We start from the raw sequence: 20777 nt of genomic DNA, 5'->3' as shown, positions 1-20777 counted from the left end.
TAAAATGGTCCTTCCTTGCAGGTGACTCTGTGTGACTCTGTAAGTGCCTCTGATTACTTGCCTTTCCTTATTAATCTAACAGACTATTTTTTCTTTAACTCCCAGCAATCTGGAAGAATACTTGAAATTCCTCAGCCCTGCTTATGTGCACAAAGCTGTATGTTCCTTCCAGGTTCAACCTTATCAATATCCTTTCTCCAGGTTTATTCTTTCTGGTATGCCCTAAGAGGGAACGTGCATTTCAAACCCTTCTATTCAAGTTACCTGAACTAAACCCAAGGTTTAACAGCAGGGCTGGCAGCCCCTTTCCACTACTCCAGAAGCAGCTCTCTGCTTTGTCTCTATCCCAGCTCAAACCCCAGGCATCCACTTGGGCTGATGCTGAGCCCAGGAACTCCAATCAGGGTCGGGAGGAAAACCTTCTCTAGAGATGTTTTTAGCATCCTAACTGCTCCGTGGTCAGCCCCTTCCCAGCCCCACTCCTACTGTGGCCCTCATCTCTATCTTTCTGATTCATATCTGAGAGGAAAATTACAATTCCCATAACATATTACATACTTCCAGCAGGTTATTTTAATTCTTGAAGTAATTCTGTTTACTCTTGGGTGAGGTCCCCAGGGAGAGCTTTGTCCTAAATAGACAGAGTGACTGTGAGTAGCACAGTAGGTTCTGAAAGAACACACAGAAAATATGTAGTTAATAGTGTACTTAATCTCTAACCCTTACTATTAAAGCAGTGTTTTCTCCTGAATTGCTTCCACATAATTGATTTTTTCTTTTACGTAGGAGGGCAAAAACAAAGACTAATAAGAATGCCTGTCTTTTCTGTACTGCCTTTTATCCTAAAACCTCTATCTGCAAGAATTCTTTTGCCATAAATCAAAACATCTCTAAATCTACTCTGATTTATGTCAGCTGAGAATCCTACCGTAATAAATATAAAAAACATGTACAACATATGTGTATGAAATACATACACAAGTGAGTTTTCTCACCTCTGGAATCAAATGGAGTGAACATGGCATATGTTTAGCCACTGTAATTAAGACCTGAAAACAGTGAAGTATGCTTCACATCTGAACAAACCTGCTGGAAGAGCTGAAGCGAACACGGTATAGTTAGAGGTACCCTACAGGAATCTGGCAGGAGCGTGGACACTGCACTCTGGACCTTTGAAAGTATGCAAGTCAAATAGCTAGGTGCTAATGGCCATCTGGGAATTCAGTTGGCAGAAAGGAGTAACGTGCTGGCACAGAGCTGTTGGAGCTGTTTGCTGCACTAGCTGTCCCACTGCTTTTCTGTGTACAGGAAAGCGAGGGTGCATGTGATGATAATCCTCTGTCAGTATAGACAGTATGCCATACCTCTTATTTCATGCTGCAGAAGCTTCTCCTGAGAGTGATCAGCCCTTCAAAATGAGAGGCACGCAGGTCCCTCTCCCCTGTGACGGCAGGAGGGCCAGCACAGCTGCAGTGAGAAAGCTACCATGAGGTCTTCATTCAGGGCAAGTGACTGTTTCCTTCCTCAGCAGTTCCAAAGCAAACTGAATGACCCGGAGCTCAAGGATGGATGTGAAGTTGAGTCGCTGGAACAGAGTGCACTGGCAAAGCAATGCAGTGAAATCTATCACTGTGCCAAACTTCTGATAATTAAAATTTCATTGTAATGTACCACGGGTTCCACCTCTTAATCTTCCAAATAGGAAGCGTCTCAAAAAAAAAATAATTTCTCTCCTTGCTGTCTGTTACATAAGTGGGTCTGTAAGATTTAAAACAAAATTAATAATTTCCAAATTGTCAAACCCACTGAGTGCAAGTCGGCAGCTTCCCTTTAACTGTTTTATAGAGACATATGCCTCTTGGGATCACTCAGGAAGGAAATACTTTTAAAAAAAAAAAACAACTTTGCTCAAGGCCAATTTATCCCAAGCATTGAATCTGTTCAGCTGTAACTGCAAAAAGAACATTTCCCGACTGCCAACTTATAGTACTTCAACCGATGTACGCAGGGAAGAGGGCATCAGCATTTACCCAAAACTAGGGGTCCGTTTCTTCAGTTATGCTTTCACGCCTATCTTTGTTGTTTTCACAAGGCAACTTCTGGCTTTCCATTAGTGAGAGGAAAAGAACTGGAATCCATGAGTCAAATTCTTAATCACTATAAATTACCATAGCTTCCTGGGTTTTCTCTTTGAGTTTTCAGCTGGCTGTGCTGTATCGACCTCAGCCCTAGGTATCTTAACCGTAAGGTATGGAAGTGATTTGTGAAGCTTTAAGCTTGTATCTCAATCCCTATTTGCTCCACTGCAGCAACAAGGGAATGGTTTCTAAGGGGGAATGTCAATGTTTCATTTCAGTTGGCTTAAAAACAAAGCTGGTTTCTTGAAGTGGGGGAATCTGCAACAAAAAGGTGAAATTATGCATTTGTCTGTTGACTCATACTATTCCTACTAATGGAGCAATAAAAATAGTATTTTTGGTAGAGAGAATGTGGATTAGCCGTCTTAGAAGTAGGGATTTGTTAGGACTGTCAGTTGAGAGCTGTCTCTTTTCATTTCCTGCTCCACAGTCCTATCCTCAGGTATGATATGGGAGAGGGGAAGAAAAGTCTGCCTCCTATGTCTGATCCCTGGAGACAGCCCTTGGAACTGGAAGGCAGAGCTCAACAAGGGACCCTTGCTTTCTGCACCCTTGTGCACAAAGTATAGCTGGCAGGAGCTCAGTAGTGGCAGCGGTGTGGAGTGTTTGTGTCTGTCCTTCCAGACTAGGTGGCAACACTCAGGAATTTCCCATTGAAATAGATTTCAGTTAATTCAGTTTGCATGTTCTAGAAAATCTGATTGTTGTTCCTCTTTGTATTACTCCAGAAAATTTCCATTTCGTTGAAATATTTTAATCTTCTCTCAGAGAAACAGCAATTGAAGTATAGCACTTCTGTTCAAAATGAATTAGACTTTATATGGTAGAAGTTCAGTGCTTGGTGGGAGTTGTACTGGTACTTTATTTGACTCTTGCTTTTACAGGCTGCTTGGAGAGCTCACATTGTCTCCCACAACATACAACAGTCCCTCTTTAACCAAGCTGTCCCATGAGTTGATGTAATCCATATTAGTGTGTGCTCTCTCTCTGTTTGGGGCACAGAAAAATTGCTGTGTTCCAGCTTTACCAGCGCCTCTCCTTTGGATGCTGGGAGAGGAGGGTATGCCTCAAGTCCTCCCCATGTTTCTTGGTGTGTTCCTTCACTTAGACCTTAAGTATCAGACTAATGAATACATCTACTTGCCTTCCTCTTTCAGGGCAAGGACAAAAATGGTCCAAGAACGCTTTTTTGGTCATGGTTTGCCTTATGTTGCATTGTGTTCATTTTTACCAGTGTTTGCCATAGCACCCCTGGAGAGCAGATGGAGAACTGAATGCTGATGAAAAAGAGGAAGCAAAGAGGAGCACTGAGAGCAGGAACGTTTTCCTGCCAGAGGTATTTCCTTCCTCTGGCTTTTTATTCAGTGCTAGATAATCATGCCCTTTGTACTGGCACGGGTGGTGGCAGCAGATGGACTGGTCATGGCAGCACACAAACTACAGCTGTTGGTATGTGGCAAGTGGGTTTGCTCTCATGCGTTATGACACAGCCAGCAACCAGCCTGCAAATAGCTGGATGCTGAGATTCTGCACAGCTGTTCTCTGAAGTTTTCAATACAATCTTTTCTTCAGAAGTGGGTGATCAGTGAGCAAGTTTTATTAAAAACATGTGTAGAATTATTACTGTAGTATTTTAATGTTACTTTCAGTTTGCAGTTATCCAGCACTTAGAGTGTTTTTTCCACTTTTTTCTCTGCTATGTTTGACACTGTTTATGTTCCCAGCTTGAGCCACAAAGTTGTTGTTGCACAAGACATTGGGAATGAATTTGACTCACTCAGCTGGCATCAGGAAAATTCAGTTAAAACTCAGTGTTAAACTTAACAGCATGCAATATATCCCACAGCTTCCCAGTAAAGGGTGCCTCCTAAAATCCTCTGAAATAGCTGCATTTTATTGGGTTAGAAGCTCCATTAATGACCCCCAGATCTAGCAGTTTCAGCGTTCTTATGGTGCTAACAGTACAGGAGCAGAGCTGCAGAAATGTTGCTGTAAATTCAGGAATTAAGCCATTTTGCAGGAATGGAGAATGTATCTATTTCCCCTATAAATGTCTGCCTTTTCTCCCTTGGGTAAGTGTATAACCTCTTCTCACCTTACTGTTCTTTCTTTCACTTTGGCACTTTTGCCTCTGCCCTTATTTTGCTACATGATGAACTTTCGCGACTGACATGGATCAAGACGGGCCCCCACCCTCTGGCTGATAAAGCTGCTGCTTGATTGTAACCACGGGATTTTAGTCAAGGCAAATCTTGACAGCACATAGACTGTTTGGTGGGTGGTGGTGTAAAGATCTTGTAAATATGGTGAAAGTTCCACTCCAGAAAGAAAAGATATTAGTATTTTTTTAAAAAAACTTTTAGGCCGAGGATTTGTAATTCCTACGAGGGATCTCTCATTAGTGGAGAAAATGAGAACTGGGGATATTCTTCCCCAGACCTTAAAAGTAAAAATTGCAGCATGATGTAGAAATGATCTGATCTGGAGAGCAGAATGAGAATAGCTCTCAGATATTTCTCCTATTCCAGAGGAAGACTAAAGCCAAATGTTGTTGACAAACTAGTGATTTTTGTCAGCTCCCCTGTTCCAAAGAGAGGGTCTTCCTCTGATCTCAACTCTGCCATTGAGTTTCAACCAAGTTGTATACTCCCTTTAGTAAAACTGGTATAATATCTCTAACTAGTCCCACAGGCTCTAATCACTTATTTAAATGTTTGGAAACAATTTAAGAATTTCAGCTGAATAATTTTATATAAATTGTCTTTTATCAAAGATTGTGTTCATACAACCAACACTTCTCTCTCTATTCTTCCCCCTCTCTTTCTTACATCACTAGCATTTTTAAACGACAGGAAAGTCACAGTGAAAGAATCTAAATGAAAAGGGTTGCTTAAATAAGGCCCAGATTTAAGAAATAAACAAAAAGATCGAGTTGCATGCCCTGATCTTTCTTCCCCTCCATTTGTGTTTCTAACCCAAGTTAGCCTCTCCCCTGTCAACTCCATCTACATCTTTGAAAGCTACATTATGTTCTTCTCCTTTGTAGTATTTCATCTATAGATTCCTTTTGCATATTAAAACTGCTGCTAATTTCAGCTTCAAGTTTATGATGTTATAAATGACAAGTGCTCTGTGCAGGGTACATCTGTAAGGATTGTCTTTCAAAAGATCTTTTCATTTGTATCAGAAACTCTTTGACATCTTAATTTTTTATTTTTTTTAAAAAAATTGTTTCTAGTTGGAGAATGGCTCTGAATGTTACATGAAAGGAGGAGCTGCTTGAAGGACAAAGCAAACCACTTTTTCCTTCACATTAGTTAAGGATCAATTATCAAAAGCTCTTCTCCATTATAAATCTGTGTCATAAGAAAGGAAATTAGGATAGTAATAGAAATTGTATTAGATTCTTTGAAGTGATGATATTCCATAGCAACTTCACAACCAGTCTAGTTGCAGTAGCATTGATCTGTGAGAAATTACTAGCTCTAATTCAACAGAGATCTCCACTCAGAGGAGCAGAGATGTCCAGAACAGCACAAAATATACCCAGCTTTCTTATGCTGGTATCTTTCCTCAGTGCAGGGCACCGAGGAAGCAATTGTCTTTTAAGATCAATGGTATTTGTGGAGGAAAAGTAGCTATTGATTGTTTGATCGTGTTAATTTGAAGGTCTTTTATTACCATACAAATGGGGGGAAATGTCTCTATGCTAGAATGCTATTCTCTGCAAGCAGTCCAGAGGCTGGGCAGCTGCATCTCCCTAAGAAACTAGACTTTAGAGGTTCATGTTTTCCACAAAGCCATACTCTGCCTGTGTTCCCCCACTGTATTCTACTTGTCTAAATGGAAAAAAACCAAACCAACCAAAAATCAAACCAAAACCAAACCTCAAAACACTCAGATTTCCGAAAGGCTGAAGCTGTGTACATTGGTAAGACAGTGCATCTCTGGAATAGCAACCCAGTGAGCCAAAGGTACCTTTTAACTACATCTACCTTCAGAAGAGCTGCCTTCTGCTTTCTCTGACCACCAATTACAAATTTTTATGCCTGCTTATTTGTACTGTCCTTCTTGCTATGTTTATATGTGAGGCGATACCAACACTTGTCCTTGTCCTCGTATGTGAATGTCAAGATGAGGAAAGCAGGGAGGAACTCTATTTCTCGTGTGTCTGTGCCAACATATTGGACTGGTCCATGATTTTCTGATTTTAATGAGACTGGAACTCAGCCCAGACTCAGTCACTGCAGTGAATTCGGATGATTTTCCTTTCCTGCACATATTTTATTTTCTGTAACCCAGGAAAGTAGTTTAAATCACATCCAGTCATGCAACAGAATAATTTTATTCATGTGAAAACTTTCTCAGTTAGATGGGTGTGGAGACACCAAGCCTGATTTGTCATTCTTTCCATTTAGATCTTTAAGAAGGGAGATTTGGATGTTGTGACCCACACCTCCCTTTCTTAGGGGTCCTAAGCTAAGCCTTCATAGCTGAACACTGCTGAATCTCAGCAGTTCAAAACTGGAACTGAGTTTTCTGATAGAAACTCTTCTCCAGCAGTGCCCTCCTGAAGAAATATAACAGATCTTCAGCTGTTCCTAGGAGCAATGGTCAGTATATTGTCTCAGCATAAAGCGAAATGGCTCCTATCAATCTTAGGATCCTTAAAGAACAACTAAATGGAGCAGTGCAGAACACTTTCCCTTTCAGTGCCCATGTGAGCTTCTTCCATTATTATATCTCAGGCTCCTGCTGTTTTCCATTCAGGTTGCACCCCATGAGCAGCACTTAGAACATGGAGCAAAACCAAATACTGACCTGACAGCAGTGGCTTCATACCAAATAGAAACACCAGGGCATAAACCAAGAGCCTCATATTAGTTCATGCAATGTTTTAACTTCAGTGAGTTAGTCCAATGTCGGAGAGGGAGAATGCAAAACTATTTCCTTCTTAATTAAAAAGAAATGTGTTGCAAACACTGAAAGCATAAGGCCAGATCAAGAAACTACAAAATATTTCTTGAATAATGGTTTTGTTTCATTACATTAGCAAAGTTTTGAAATCAGATTTCAAGTTACTCTGTTGTTTCTGATTTTATCAAGGTATTCTTAGTTGTACTGGAGCTTGTAATGAGCAGTTATTAGATCATCCTGTGCTGCTACTGAGATCTTTCTTCCGGAGTGATAACCAACTGTTTCTCACCATGAAAAGTAAAAAAATAAAAGCTGAGGATTCTAGTGGGGGGTGGGATTTGGGTTGATGGGTTAGTTCTGGTTTTGGTGGTTTGTGGGTGGTTTTTTTTGGGGTGGTGGTTGGTGATTTTTTTTTCTAGGGGTTTTGTTTTGGTGGGATTTTTTGGGGATTTTTTTCAGCATTCACTACATCGTCTTTTCTACCAGCATACCTTTTTCAGATATATTCAGCAAACAAAAAAGGTGCAGAGTTCTTCCAGAAAGTAACTGTCATTAACGCACACATCCAGCAGCGCTCTCATGATGCTTGGTTTAAAGACTGCCCTAGAGTTCAGCAAGCTTTGTATCAGTCCTGAATGCAGTTATATCAGACCAATTGCTCTGTGAAACCACAAGCTCAGTCATCTTGCTACTGCTTTTCATTTTTTTTTTTCTTAAAACTGCACAGGGTTTTCCCTGTCTTTATCTGTGTAGGGGCAGAGCGTACCTTTCTTATGGTGGTGGTATTCGTACGTGGCTGCTGCCTTCCTGCACTCACCTGTGGATGCCGCAGAATGTCACTGGTAAAACCCTGAAGTCCAGGTTAGTTTCAGCCATGTTTCAATGGACCTTGCTGTTGCTTAAATACAGAGAAAACCTGTAATATTTAAAATGCTTACAAGCCTTAGCTGTTCTAATGAGGGGGAAGTCACAGGGATAGTTATCCATGTTTTGTAGCAAGGAAGTCAAAGGACAGAAATGAAAATGTCCTGGATTTCTGATTTGGATCACTTTTAATTTGTTTAAGAGACTTGAAGGCAGTCACAGTCAGGATTACAACTGCTACCTACCTACCAACAGCTCATGTAAAACTACATTTGCCAAAAGTTGTGGGGGTTTTGTGTGTGGGGGGTGTGTGTGTGTTTTAAACTGTTACCAGTTACACTTTTGTAAAAGCATGTAAGAGAGTACTTCATCTTTGGACTTGGAATACAATCCCTGAATTCTTGGCTGAGCAGGACATCATGTGCTCGTCCTGCTCATTCTGTTGAAATCAGAAGGAAGGCTGTGTATACTCTTATGGCTGACAAGTATCTGCCATTAAGATTTGTGTTGGTCTCGCTCCACTGATGTTTAATAAATTAAGACATTTTATATTTTTAATTACCCAAGCATTTTGCAAATCTCATGTCTGTAGTAATATACTTGTTGGTGTTGATTGGTCAGTCGTTATCCTAATTTCCACTAATTTATTTCATGCTCAGTAGCAACACAAACTATGTTAATTTGCTGATGTTTTGTTATGTACTGAACACAGAATAAATACATTTCTCTTTTAAACTCTAGAAACACCTTCTTTGGACCTAATTTTCTCATTCTTACATAGAATTCCTTTGGTAGTAAATGGGAATTTCATGAAGAGACTTTTTATCAAATCTGGCTGTTAGATAACCTGGTTTCAGGGCTGCAGATGGACTCGCATAGTTAGGTTTTCGTCTTTGGGACAAATTCCTTCATCGTCCTTTACATGAGGTATTTGATTGACATGAATTCTGAGTAGTGGCAGTGTCAATTCTCCTTTTGCAAAGGACAATGAGAACCACTGTCTAGATATACCATTGTAGGGGAAAAAAAAAAAAAAAGAAGAAATACTTTGGTAAAGGTTTTTTTGTATTCAGAAACTTCGGAAGAAATGGGGGTATTTAATTCTTAGTCCTTCATTTTTTTGGTGACTTTTTCTCCTTTATAAATTAGGAAAACAAATGTTTGGAAAATTTTACTGGAAAGAATACATAGAATAGAGGATGCAAGTGTTATAATGTATGAAGACATGAGACAGGGATTATTGCCTGCTTTATTAAGTTTTTCAAGTTAGATTTCTTTCCCTTTCCCCCTCCCTTCCTGCTTTTCTGCAAGGTTCTAAGCTCTTGGGTTCTGGTCATCTCCTCTGCCTGACTTCTTATAACTATCAATGGAACAGTTTACTCTGAAAGTACTTTTTAGGCAATTAGGTTAGGCACATGTTTAAAGACATTGTTGGTTTAAGATGAAAATGGTCATCAGCTGTTAGAAACAAGTCCTTAAGCCTTTATTAGAATTCATAATTAATCTTCAGACTTGATGAGAAGGGAAATATTAATTGGGTTATTTTCTGCCAGGTCTTAAGTGGCTTTATTTTGTCTAAATCAAAGTAATTAAAAGAGACTAAAAATGTAAAGTTTATGCAGTAGGGAACTGCATCTAGGCAATTCTGGGCTGTCAAGCAAATGGATTTCAAGCAGGAAGAGCATTCTCTTTGAAAGCCAAGAAAATATTACTGGTAGGATATTTCTCTTAATCTTTTTGGAATTGTAACAGGGATTTTTCCTTACCATTTGAATGGCAGGTTTATCAAGTTTCCTACCAGATGCTGTTGTGAATTTCAGAGTCCTGATTGGGTTCAAAGTAAGTCTTGGTACTGATGCTGGATCAGGCTGGAAGGACTGTTTGCAATTCGAGTTTGATAGAAATTAAAATCCTGCCAGCTATGTTTTGTGTGTTAGAGGTTTGCATAACTAAGCATAAACCTCTTAGATTCTTCAGTAAAAGCACATATGCTTCCTTCCAGCCTTAAATGTAGAACCTGGAAGCAAAATTATATTGGTTATAGACTTGAATTTGGAAATAAATGTCAAAGTTCCTTAAAAGTTAAATGATTTGGACTTCAGGTTCTACTCCATTTCTTTTTTTTTCTTTTTTTTTTTTTTAATTCAAGTGATGAAGTAAAAATACCTCATAAGGAAAAGATGGTTTCTTGGGCCAATTCACTTAATGCACAGTTAATATAACATTAGAATTAATGTAACACCGTGGATTTAAAGTGGTTTAATTGACTTGTAGACCCCACTGCTCACCTCATCCCTCTTCTGGGAGTATCTAGAAAATCTCGGGCTATCCTTAAGGCAGATCTTCTTCCTCCGTAACAGCCTTATCTCTAAGTCCTGAATGCTAAACGAAAAGGATTACTTTGGTTGTGCTTGGGAAGTAATTGACTAAAGATATGAAGTAATGATGGTGTATTAAAACATGTATCATGTTTAAATGGCACTTGTATGACTCCAAAGGGAAAAAATGGAAATGTAGAGTCATTCAAAGCCTATCTAGGGTTTATGATATCCTGTGCACTGTTTAAAAAGGTTTACATCTAATGGTTTGGCAAGGTAGGAGCGTATTGCAAATAAAACACTGTAGAGTGAGGGCTGGCTTTCTCCCAAAACCAATGGAGGGAAACAAAGCTTACATTTCAGGTTTTATAGTTGGTTAAAAGCAATAAATGTATAACAATGTTATTGCATTTCAGTGATTTTTATGTGTTATAATATATTGAAATAATCTCATAAGCACAGGCAAGAACACCGATATTCCTGTGCCTAAGAATAAGCAGATAAGTGGTGTTGGCCATACTTCTGTGCTAGAAGTGAGGATGAAGTCTGCATTTTGTATGAAAAATATTGACCAGGTCACAACGAGAGTTTAGGCCTGTCACTAGCCTTGAATTTTCACATCCTTACAAAGGAGCCACACCATCGTGCAATCCTTATGCACATTTAGAAATTAGCGTCAAGACAAGAGGTGAACTGAAAGGCTGCCTCAGCTTCAAATCATTGAGTGCTGTCATTGATTTCAGTGAAACCCATCTTTTGCTGTGGGCCTTCTGAAAGGGGGAAATCACTTGGTAAAATGAACGTAGCATGAACAGTCCTCTCCAGTTGCCAAATGACAAAGGAATACAGTGAACTACAGGATCCTGAATGTGTGCCTTTGAAATCAAGAGTGCAGAACAGGATGCCACTTGAGGGAATGTTTCCTTTAATTTGGCTTTTAGGGCTCTTAGGGGTGCAAGCTGGTATCTGGCTAAAAATGGACCAGTTGTTCAAAACTGTTGAGTATTTTCCCTTCTTACTGGGATCAGAAAATCATCTGAAATGCCTGTCACTGGCTTTTTAATGGGGAGAAGGGGCCCCATCCCAGGCTTTTGCCCTTTAACTAAAGTTATGATGCCTGAGGAGAACAGCCGTGTCTTTCAGAAGCTACAGGAAAGGTCAGTTTTAAGAGAGAATTATTACAGGCAATGGGTTTGGTTCCTGTGAGACTGGCAAGACAGCTGGGTACAGCTGGGCAGCCCCAGCTGTGGGGTGCGGGTGGGTGGGTAAGGTGGGGAGGACAGATGCATCTCAGCTAGGTGTGATGCACTCCTGCCAGAAGCAGGCTAAAAGGCTTCTGAGTTGTGTCTGACTGTTGATGAGCGTGAGGGACAGGCTGATGGCTGCAGCGGTCTCAGCTCTTGGGAGGGTGGAGGCAGATGCCAAGAGCCTGCAGTGCCGTAGCGTGCAGCATCCTGCACCTGGGCCATCCGTGCCAGCAAGCACCCAGCATAATGTTTTGTCCTGTGGGCCTAAAACTGGGCAGACTGAGAACTATGACACTTGAGGGCTGTTTCCAAAGAGCTGAGGGCTAATCCTTACTTGGATCACCAACATATAATTAAAGCAGTTTTCAAAATGAAAGAGAGATGCGTTGTCTCCCATTTCTGGGCACTGGTCCAGCTAAGCAAGAAGTCTATGTTTGATTCTGAAGAGTGAATAACTTTGATGCCCAGTTCATATGGGTTTAAGTTATTTGAGCCCTTTGCTAGATTGGGGTCATTCCCTCCCCCCTCCCCTTCCTTCTCTCTTTAATTAGTGTAACTGCTTAGCAAAGATCTTTTCCATGACTTAGTGGTAAGTAGCCACTTTATATTTCCCTTTAAACATTTCCAAACTGATTTCTTTTCAAAGATCACTACCAATTAGCACTAATCTTCCTGTGGACATCGGCAGACTTCCAATACTTTCTGGTGCTTATGGACTACATTGAACTTAAGCTAGTTTTAGAACTGCAAGACAAGGGACACAGGGTTGGGGTTGGGCTTTTGTGTAACATCACAGTTATGTATCTTTAATAACGATTCTTTGGTACCAAAGGCATTTCATAGGGTCAGAGAGTTATTTCATTAGAATGAAATGGAGAGTACAGATAAGTCATTAAGTAGCCTGTAAATCCCCACTCTTGCGTGCAGACTTTTTTCCTTAGTAATTTATACTAAGCTTAGAATAATCCCTTTAGAATTTTAGGTACAGTAAACTAAACTTCACATTACAGTAGAGCTTTCAGATTGAACTTGGTAGAATTATGTTAGGGCTAAATCTGGCCAGCTCTGCTATGGATTCTCTGGCAGTAAGATATAAGAAGTGAAGGAGCACGGAGATCAGTGGTTTGGTTTTGATCTTCTGGGACTCCCTGTAAATCAGTAAGGCAATAATCTAAAATTAAAGTGGTGACCATGGTAATAGCAGTGTGAGAACATACTTGGCTCCATTAACTCCTAATTCCAATCACTACGGAAGGGCTGAGACTGTAGTGTTTGCTCAAAACATTGTGAAATGCACCATTGCATTTTCAGTTGTGTTTCGTGCCCAGCTGGTCCAGCCAACACCGTCAGTACTCACTGGTCCATGCTTGCCTGCCTACCTGGCTTTCCACCGGCTTTAAGTACCCAGAAGATCCATGCAGTACTGTAGAGTGGCAATTGTAAAATGAAGGTGATACGCCACAGCAGGGGAATTGCTGTCTACTTTTTTATTCCCAAAACATTGCTTCCTGTTAGATTCAAATGAAGAAAAGTCTTGCACCTAGGTCATTTCTTCTTCTTTTGTGTCAACAATCACCACTAATGTATTTTCAGGATTTTTGCCCCTTCACAAAGCAAGCTCAAAAAAAAAAAAAAAAAAATTAAGAATGGTTTAACACTGAGCCCAGCAGCACAGCCCCTGATTTAGGTGTTCTCTGCAACACGTACAGGACTAAGAAATGTTTTGTGGCTGCAGTTTTCCTGTTTAGATGATCCTAGTGGGAATTCATCTGAGTTTAGCATGCTGTTTATCCTTGTGTCTGGAAAATATACTACCATGTTTTTCCATCCTCTCCCATCAATATAGTTGTTCTGGGGAGGCAGACACGTTTGAAGTGCCAGAGATGGTAGGAAAGCTGGACTGTCCATCCCCTTCGTTTGGCTTGTGCTGGATGCAAAAAGCTTCCCTCTGCATCAGGCAGTCCCTGCGCTGCCAGATGCGCTTTACATCTGCAGAGGAGCTGGAGGCAGGAGGACTGTGTGGCTAGGGATACCTTGCACGGGGACAGGCTACAAGACTTTTCCATTCCTCTCCTGTTATTCAGAGGAGGTTTGTGTAAATGAATTGGGTTTTGGAAGCAGTCTTGTTGCGCTGTTTCTCTCTGGGTTTGTTTTTTTCTAAGGAGGTTGAATAATTGTTAAACAAAACAGCCTCATTAAAGCAGAGTGAGACTAAACTAGCCCAGTTCATTCTGACTACCTTACATTTGTTAGCTATTTTTTCATTTTGGTTGTACGCAGTGTGTTTTGCTAGCATTATTTTTGTTTGGTGAAAGGGTAAGCAGGAGGGAAATGAACTCTCGCTGCATATATTTGGAAAGAAGGAAAACCGGCTGTGTGAGAGGGGGGGAAATATTTGAGCTATGGGCTTTTGAATGCTGCTGTAATATCTGGCTGCGTTTTGCCACAACATGAGACACCTGTTAGGATTCTCCTCACTAGTAAATGAAAGGTTTCCTGCTTCCTTGCAGGCTACCTCATTTTCTCCCAGCGGTTCATAAAGCTGTGGCATGTCAGAAAAAGCTCTTGATGTGGTGACTTGATTTTCCATTAAAAATTAATTGCTTCCTGTTTGATGAATGGTGATAAATAATGACCTTTGAAGTGTGCTGCAGTCTCAAGTATACTTAAAGCTCTTAGCCTTTGGTTGAATGAGCTTTATGGGTATCTGCAAGTCATAGCTTCACAGAGGTGACACAGGTAAGAAAGCTTTCTGTTGTAAAGCACCGCACAGCAGCCAACTGTCTAGTTGCTAACTCTTAACCGTAAGTTTGAGTGACTTTAGCTAACAGGTTATATATACAAAAGCACGGTTGTTGTCCTACTCAAATTAGCGTCACATCAAGATCTGGTATCTGTTTTATTTCCTTCCATCCTACAAAATCTGAATTCAGTGCATTTTAGGAAAAAAAGAAAACCAAAACACCAAACACAACAAAAACCTAATAACAGCAACAACAACAAAAAAAAATCCAACCAGAAATCCCACGAAAATCACATGCTTAGCCAGGATGTTATTCTATGGGCAAATTAAAACACTCTCCAACCAATTTCATTCAGTTAACTGGGGGAGCACACGTGTGACTTGAACACACAACTGAAAAAATTGCATGTACCATTTGGGCCTGCCCTTCTGTGCCCACTGTACTTAAAAGAACAGGCTCATGGTTTCTTATTCCTGTCAACTGCAGGAAAACTGCAAACAAATTCAGTTATGTCCTTTTCTTATATTTGGTGCGTTGCAAATTTTCTGCAACCTGTCCAGCAAATTCTGTCTACATCCATGCCTGTTCTTGTTGTCCTAAAATGGAGTTCTCAGCTGTTCCACATCATTCATTGCTATCAGCTCCTGCAGCTCCTGTCATTTGTGTCCTCTTCTGTGTATTTACTTTACTGACCTTTTTTTCAGATGGAATTTGAGTATTTCTGTTGAATTTATATCTCTTTGTAGCCCTTCTCATTCTCCTTGGTTTTTAATATTATTTTTGAAACACTGCAAAGCACTTTAATTAGTGTTTTCTAAAGAGTCCATATAAAACTGATTTCTTTTCTTAACTGGGCAATGTGCTCAAAAAGCAAAAAACTCTTGTTCACCAGTTCTGCATTTCTCAGTTCTGTTCTCCCTGTCCAGCTCATTTTCTAGCATCGCTGAAAGCTCCACAAGCAGATGAAGTAGCAAATGCAAATGCGGAGTGTGATATATCCCTAAGGAGACAATTGTCTTTAAGTGTCATAGTGGCAATGTCTTTTTTTCCCCTTAATTTCTTGTGTCTCTGGGTGGCATTCAAGAAAGTCAAACCTCTTCTGTTTGAAAGCAAAGCAGCATCTTTTATGTAGAGAAAATGCGTGGTGGATCCCTATGCAATTTGCAGTAAGACTGCTGGGTTGTGTGCATATGAGGGCAGAGGGTAGACGGGGGAAAATCTGCATGTAGCACATCAAGTTATTATTTAAACAGTTCTGGCACAATCTGTCAAGGAAAGTAAGGTAAATCAGGGTGAAGGCAAAAACAATTGTGTAAGGTAGTTTATACAAAGCAGTTGCCATTATAAATAATAAAGCAAAAAGGCATCCTTTGGAAACTTTCCAATGCAATTTTACAAGTTCTGCCTTAAATAACCAACAATTTTGTAGTACTTTGTGTTCTCACTCATTGCTCTTCCTTTGCTATGGGAATCTCCACAAATACTTTTGGCTTCTTGGTTTGGATCATAAATCTAGATCTTTGTTTCTGGCTTTTGTTTGTTTGTTTTGCATCCCATATCCTAGTACCTAATCACTAAGGCTATATGCTCTTTATATATATATCCTGTCATCCAAGGCCAGAACCCTCCCAGTTAAACAGAAACATGAAACCTTGGTCATCAGTATAGTGTTCTGCTGAACATCTTTGTTGCCAGAAATAAATACTTGCCAGGGTGAGACTGTGCTTTGACCAGTGTCCATCCACATGGGCAGAACAAGTAGATTACATGTCTTTAGTACACGTGAGGTGTGTGTTTGTTTCTGACCTGCCCACAAGAGCACGGGGTATCCCTCTGTGCCGTGGGTTTGCTCCATGATGGAGTGTGGGCAGAAGCAGCCTGAAGCAGTCTCCTTTTCTGATGGTGATTTCTGAGCACGAGAGACATGGACCATCAGCTAAACAGATTATGATAAGTCATGGCAGCAGTCTGTTGCTAGCTGGCACTGGTCTGAGGGCCTTTCTTCCTTACCACACTCTGATAATATGAAGAAGAGGAGGCCAAGGATATTGTCTTGAAGGACTCTGGGGATGTTACCCTGATGCATGTTGTCATCTTCATAAATCACAAGAAACTGTGAAGAACATCTAAATTTTAAGGAGGAGTTAGACTGCTAAGGGATTCTGAACGAGACCATCAGAAAACTTTGGCACTAACTTGTCATTCACTTTAGGAGCATGCAAATTATTAATATAGGCTTTAAAATCTCAGGCAAAATACTCAAGAAAATGATTCTTCCTGTCAGGAGTAGTTACAGAAATGCTGTCTCTGGTGGCCTAAATTCACTTGGTCAGAGAGAATGTTGCCAATTGCTGTATTTAGCATCAGTTCAGCATAAAAGTCCTGCTGTCCCAGACATCTGTCAATACCAGATGAATTGTTTGGTTAAGTATGGAGAACAGAATACAGGTGAGGTTCTGTTTCCATTGCAGTCAATAATGAAATGCTTGCTGATCTCCAAGGGCAGTGTAATTAATATCTGGGGAAATGTTTAAACCTGTGGCATCTTGAAATATTCATTAGTATCTTGAAATGCCTGATTGTTTTGCAGATACCTTACTTCTCCTTTCTGCTTGCAGTGGGATAATGGTCTGATTATTTAAGTCTGAAGAATGGCACAGATATTATCACTGTTTTAATTCTAGGACAAATATTAGCCAATCATAATTTAAAAGCATTTATCTCCTAAACCAAAGGGAAGGTGATGGTTTATGTACTCAAGCAATGAGATATGTTTCCCCTGTAATTGGATAAAAACAGGGAGTGCTGTTTCTCTTGATACAGTGAAACGCTGGCCAAATAATTAGCAAATTGGTGGTTAACCTGCAAATTACATTTCTATTTGAAAAAGTTGTCTTAACTGCAGTAGAATCAGAGTTAGAAATTCATAAAAGAATGGATATTAATGTCTCTCCTTTGTTTAGAAAATATCAACTAGTGAAGTTGTTCTACAGTCAAAAAACTTAACCAGAGGATCATTTCTCAAAAGCAGAAATCTGTAATGGCATTTGTTAATTTAGGTATCAATTCCTCTTGAAATAATTCTTCATTATTTAATTTTGGGAAAGTTAAGCACCAAGTACTTTCAGAATGCTTTCAAACTCTCAGTATCCATCGGGTGCCTTAAGCATTGCCTTTCAGCATCCACCAGGTAACACGTTTCACGGAAATGGGTGCCTGAACTGAGCACTGAATTCTTCATTCAAAATCAGCTCTCTGGACATACAGACTGCTGACCATCCTTTTCCAAGGACATGGATAGGATCCTGGTTGCCTTCAAATACGGGGTTTTCTAAATATCCTGAGTAGGAACAAGCCCAAACTGAAAGTGGATTGGGCCCACTTTGTCCCTCTGAACTGACTGGGGAGATGATGCGACAGCACTGAGTGATGAAGGAGAAGCTACAGCGAGAAATGAAGGCTCTGTTAACACATGGCAGTTGTGTCATTTTAATTGGTTAAAACAACGCTGATCCATGGGGGACATGTTTAGTGGGGCCTTTGGGACTCTGCTTTTTTCCTTCTTGCCTGTGCCATAGCGCTGGGCGGCCGCAGTGCCTCTGGTCTGAGGGCAGCTCTGGCTGACGGGGCTGTCCCCAGCGGAGCAGCTGTGGAGCTGGAAGAGAGGCTGCTGCCTGCCTCTCAAGGGCCATCTCCCCCCCTGCGAAGCAGCGCTGACCGCAGGGTGCTTGCGGCTCTGTAGTGGTCTTGGTGGTGACAGCCTGATCCGACAGAGAGCAATGACAAATAGCCAGGAGGTGACGAGGCTAGCTCTTGCCTGTTGCAAAAGGAAACACTAAAAGCCAAAGAGCAGCGCTGCCTAGGAGGGCTCCCCTGTGAAAAGCTACTCGAGGTCTACCGCCACTTGGAAACTGAAGTAACATAATATTAAGGGGTGTGCTGGACCAGGTGGAAATGCAGTTGTAGCACTGCCGAGTCTGAGTGCTCCAGGATGAGCTGGAAAACTCCATTACCCTGGCTCATGGGGACCACAGCCAAGTGGTCAGCTTTGCCATGGCCAGGTCTAATGGCAGAACTGGGGCTGAAGAGCAGAACAAGTACAATATATTGTTCTCGGGCCATTTTGTTTTCAGCCCTGTAACCAGTACATCAAGTGATGTCCATGAACAGCTCAATCTCGCTCCTGCTAGCAAAAATCTGTTACTGACTGCAGTGTGATTTGGCCTGCAGACTGGCTGGTGTATGTCAGCATAGTTCTGTGGGATGTTTGGTGTTGCTATTACCTTTCAGGTAAGAAAGTAATTTAGTTGAGAATGCTGTGGTTGCAGCAGCCTGAAAGCTCTGTGTTAAAGAGCACTCTTCAGAGCTGGGCTGGGGGAAATGAATGACTGTGCCCCATTTTTTAAGCACCCAGTCCTGTCTCCTAGCCAACACAAACACATTTCATAAAACATATGTGGATTGTGAGAAGCTGGTAGAAAACTAGTTCAGGAGTTTCCATCCCTGCAACTTGTTTGTCTTCCATTCTTCTGTTATTTTCATGACTAAACAAATCGGTCTGGATGCCTTAGCTTCTACTCAATGAAACTTCAGTACTCTGCAGGAATTCAGTAAACCAGAAACACAGCAATTCAGTAAACCAGAAACACAGCTTGGTGCTTGAGAAGTTGCTTCCATTTTGAGAATATGTTTCTAGAGAAGTAGGGTGTGAGTAGATGTGGGTAGTGAAAGAAATGGCACCAACCATTGCAGTCTTGATTTCTCAAGGCATTTCCGGAGTTATTTTAAAGGTTTTGCGTATGGTTACTGAAACCTTAACTCTGACTACAAACTGCCTTTTTAAATGAAAGCTATTAAGCCTGGTCCTCTTTATCACTTCACTTCAGTCACTTGAAGTGCTTGCACAGTTTTGGTGTTCTGACCTGAGTTTGCTCCCTGGGATTAACACACAATTTCTTCCATGAAAGCAGAAAAGAAAAAAGCTTTACCTGCTCTTATCTTTCATATCATGTCATCTTCTGTTTGCTTTGGTTTGCATGTGTACCTGTGTATATGTTTTATATGCTAGACTTTCATATTTTCTATTTTATCACTTTCATTGAGAGAGTTGACATCTGATTTTCTAGGCTGGACTAAAGAATGAATTTTCCCTGTATGGACAAAAATCAAATGGGTTTTATCCTAAATTAGAAGTTGCATTTACGTATTGGCAAAGTACGGCACATAAAGTACGTCATATAGGACATTTACTCAATGGCTTCCAAAATACAAGTAATAAATATTGTAGACATCAACAATTACCTTCCAGAAATTGTTTGTAAGCTGAGTCAAAAAAGTACGTATGTAAAAGAGACCCCAAGGTAGCTGTTGTTTACATGCTAGCAGTTTACACTGACTTCTGTGCTGCCACTTCTTTCTCTATGCAGTCAGTCGTTACCACAGAAACTGCAACAACACGTGGCACTGGGAGAGATAAAGCTCCTTCATTAAGAAAGACAATCACTAGCATAAAAATTGTCTTCATCTTATCCCTGCCATTTGAAAGGTGTAAAACACTGGTATACCACGGTCTCATTGCATAGAATGTAAATTCAGCCTTTCATAGGGAAATGCTTTTGGTTACGCCCATCCGAACACCTTGGACAACGTAGGTTTTACTGAAAGCTTGTCTTTGGGCTGCTGTTGGGTTGGAAAGCCCCACAATGTAGAGCTTGAATGGAGCATGGAAGAACTGGGACAAAATTAGCCACCACCTCCAGATACTCTTTAATGAATTAAGGGAAATGTGTTTTGATTTTTCCACAGGAGCTACATAAATATGCTGTTGTGCAGGTCACTTCTGAACAGAGGGTTTGAAAATATCTGGACTCAGTTTCTGTGAGAGTGCTGGTGGAGGTGAAAAGGACTTAATTTGCCTTTATCTTTTTTCTTAAGGCAGATCAAGAGGTTGGCTGCAGGCTAAAAACCCATTGGATTTGAGGGAATTTGTGGGTGCAGAGTTTGTAGTCAGGTTATGTCTCCATGGCAATACAAGGGTAGACAGGGATTCTTCTGCCATCGTTTTCCATAGAACCAGCTGGACTTAGGGAATGGAGAAGTGGGCACAAATTATTAACCTCACCTGCTCAAGGCCCTTAAGAAAGGAAAGGAACAGACCTTCCTGCTCCCTAAACTCAGTACAGCTCCCTTTTCCTCTACATGAAACCCTGCCTTTAGTCTGTGACTGGAGGCTCATCAAGAATGAACTTTTTAAGGCATTCCCTGTGGGATCCAGTCTGTCCTGGGATCTCAGAGCTTTCCCAGGCTTTAATTATGGATATCAATATGCAGGAACCACTCGCTACAGGAGCATCTCTATGTTATATTCCCACCTGTGCTTTCGGTGCTTGCTGGCTTCCCTCATCTATTTGTAGCAAATGGTGGACACCAAATTTGCCTCTGAGGGTCTGATTCCCACTCGTATGACATGCAGGACGGAGCTGTGACACGGAGCATGAGCAGTGTTGGTGTGTGTACATGCTTGTTGTCAGAGAGCACCAGCTTCGCCAC

The 20777-nt window shown here is 40.9% G+C and overlaps 1 protein-coding gene across 3 annotated transcripts in view; it reads right to left on the bottom strand.

Moving 5' to 3' along the window:
- The window catches only part of KCNC1 (potassium voltage-gated channel subfamily C member 1), a 136554-nt gene that overhangs the window by 91548 nt on the left and 24229 nt on the right, over nt 1–20777 (bottom strand). The window lies entirely within an intron of this gene.

The sequence above is a fragment of the Falco punctatus genome (genome assembly GCF_963210335.1).
Source record: "Falco punctatus genome assembly, chromosome: 10".
Lineage (NCBI taxonomy): Eukaryota > Metazoa > Chordata > Aves > Falconiformes > Falconidae > Falco > Falco punctatus.
The sequence above is the reverse complement of the archived record's forward strand: the minus strand, read 5'-3'. Positions and strand labels throughout refer to the sequence as shown.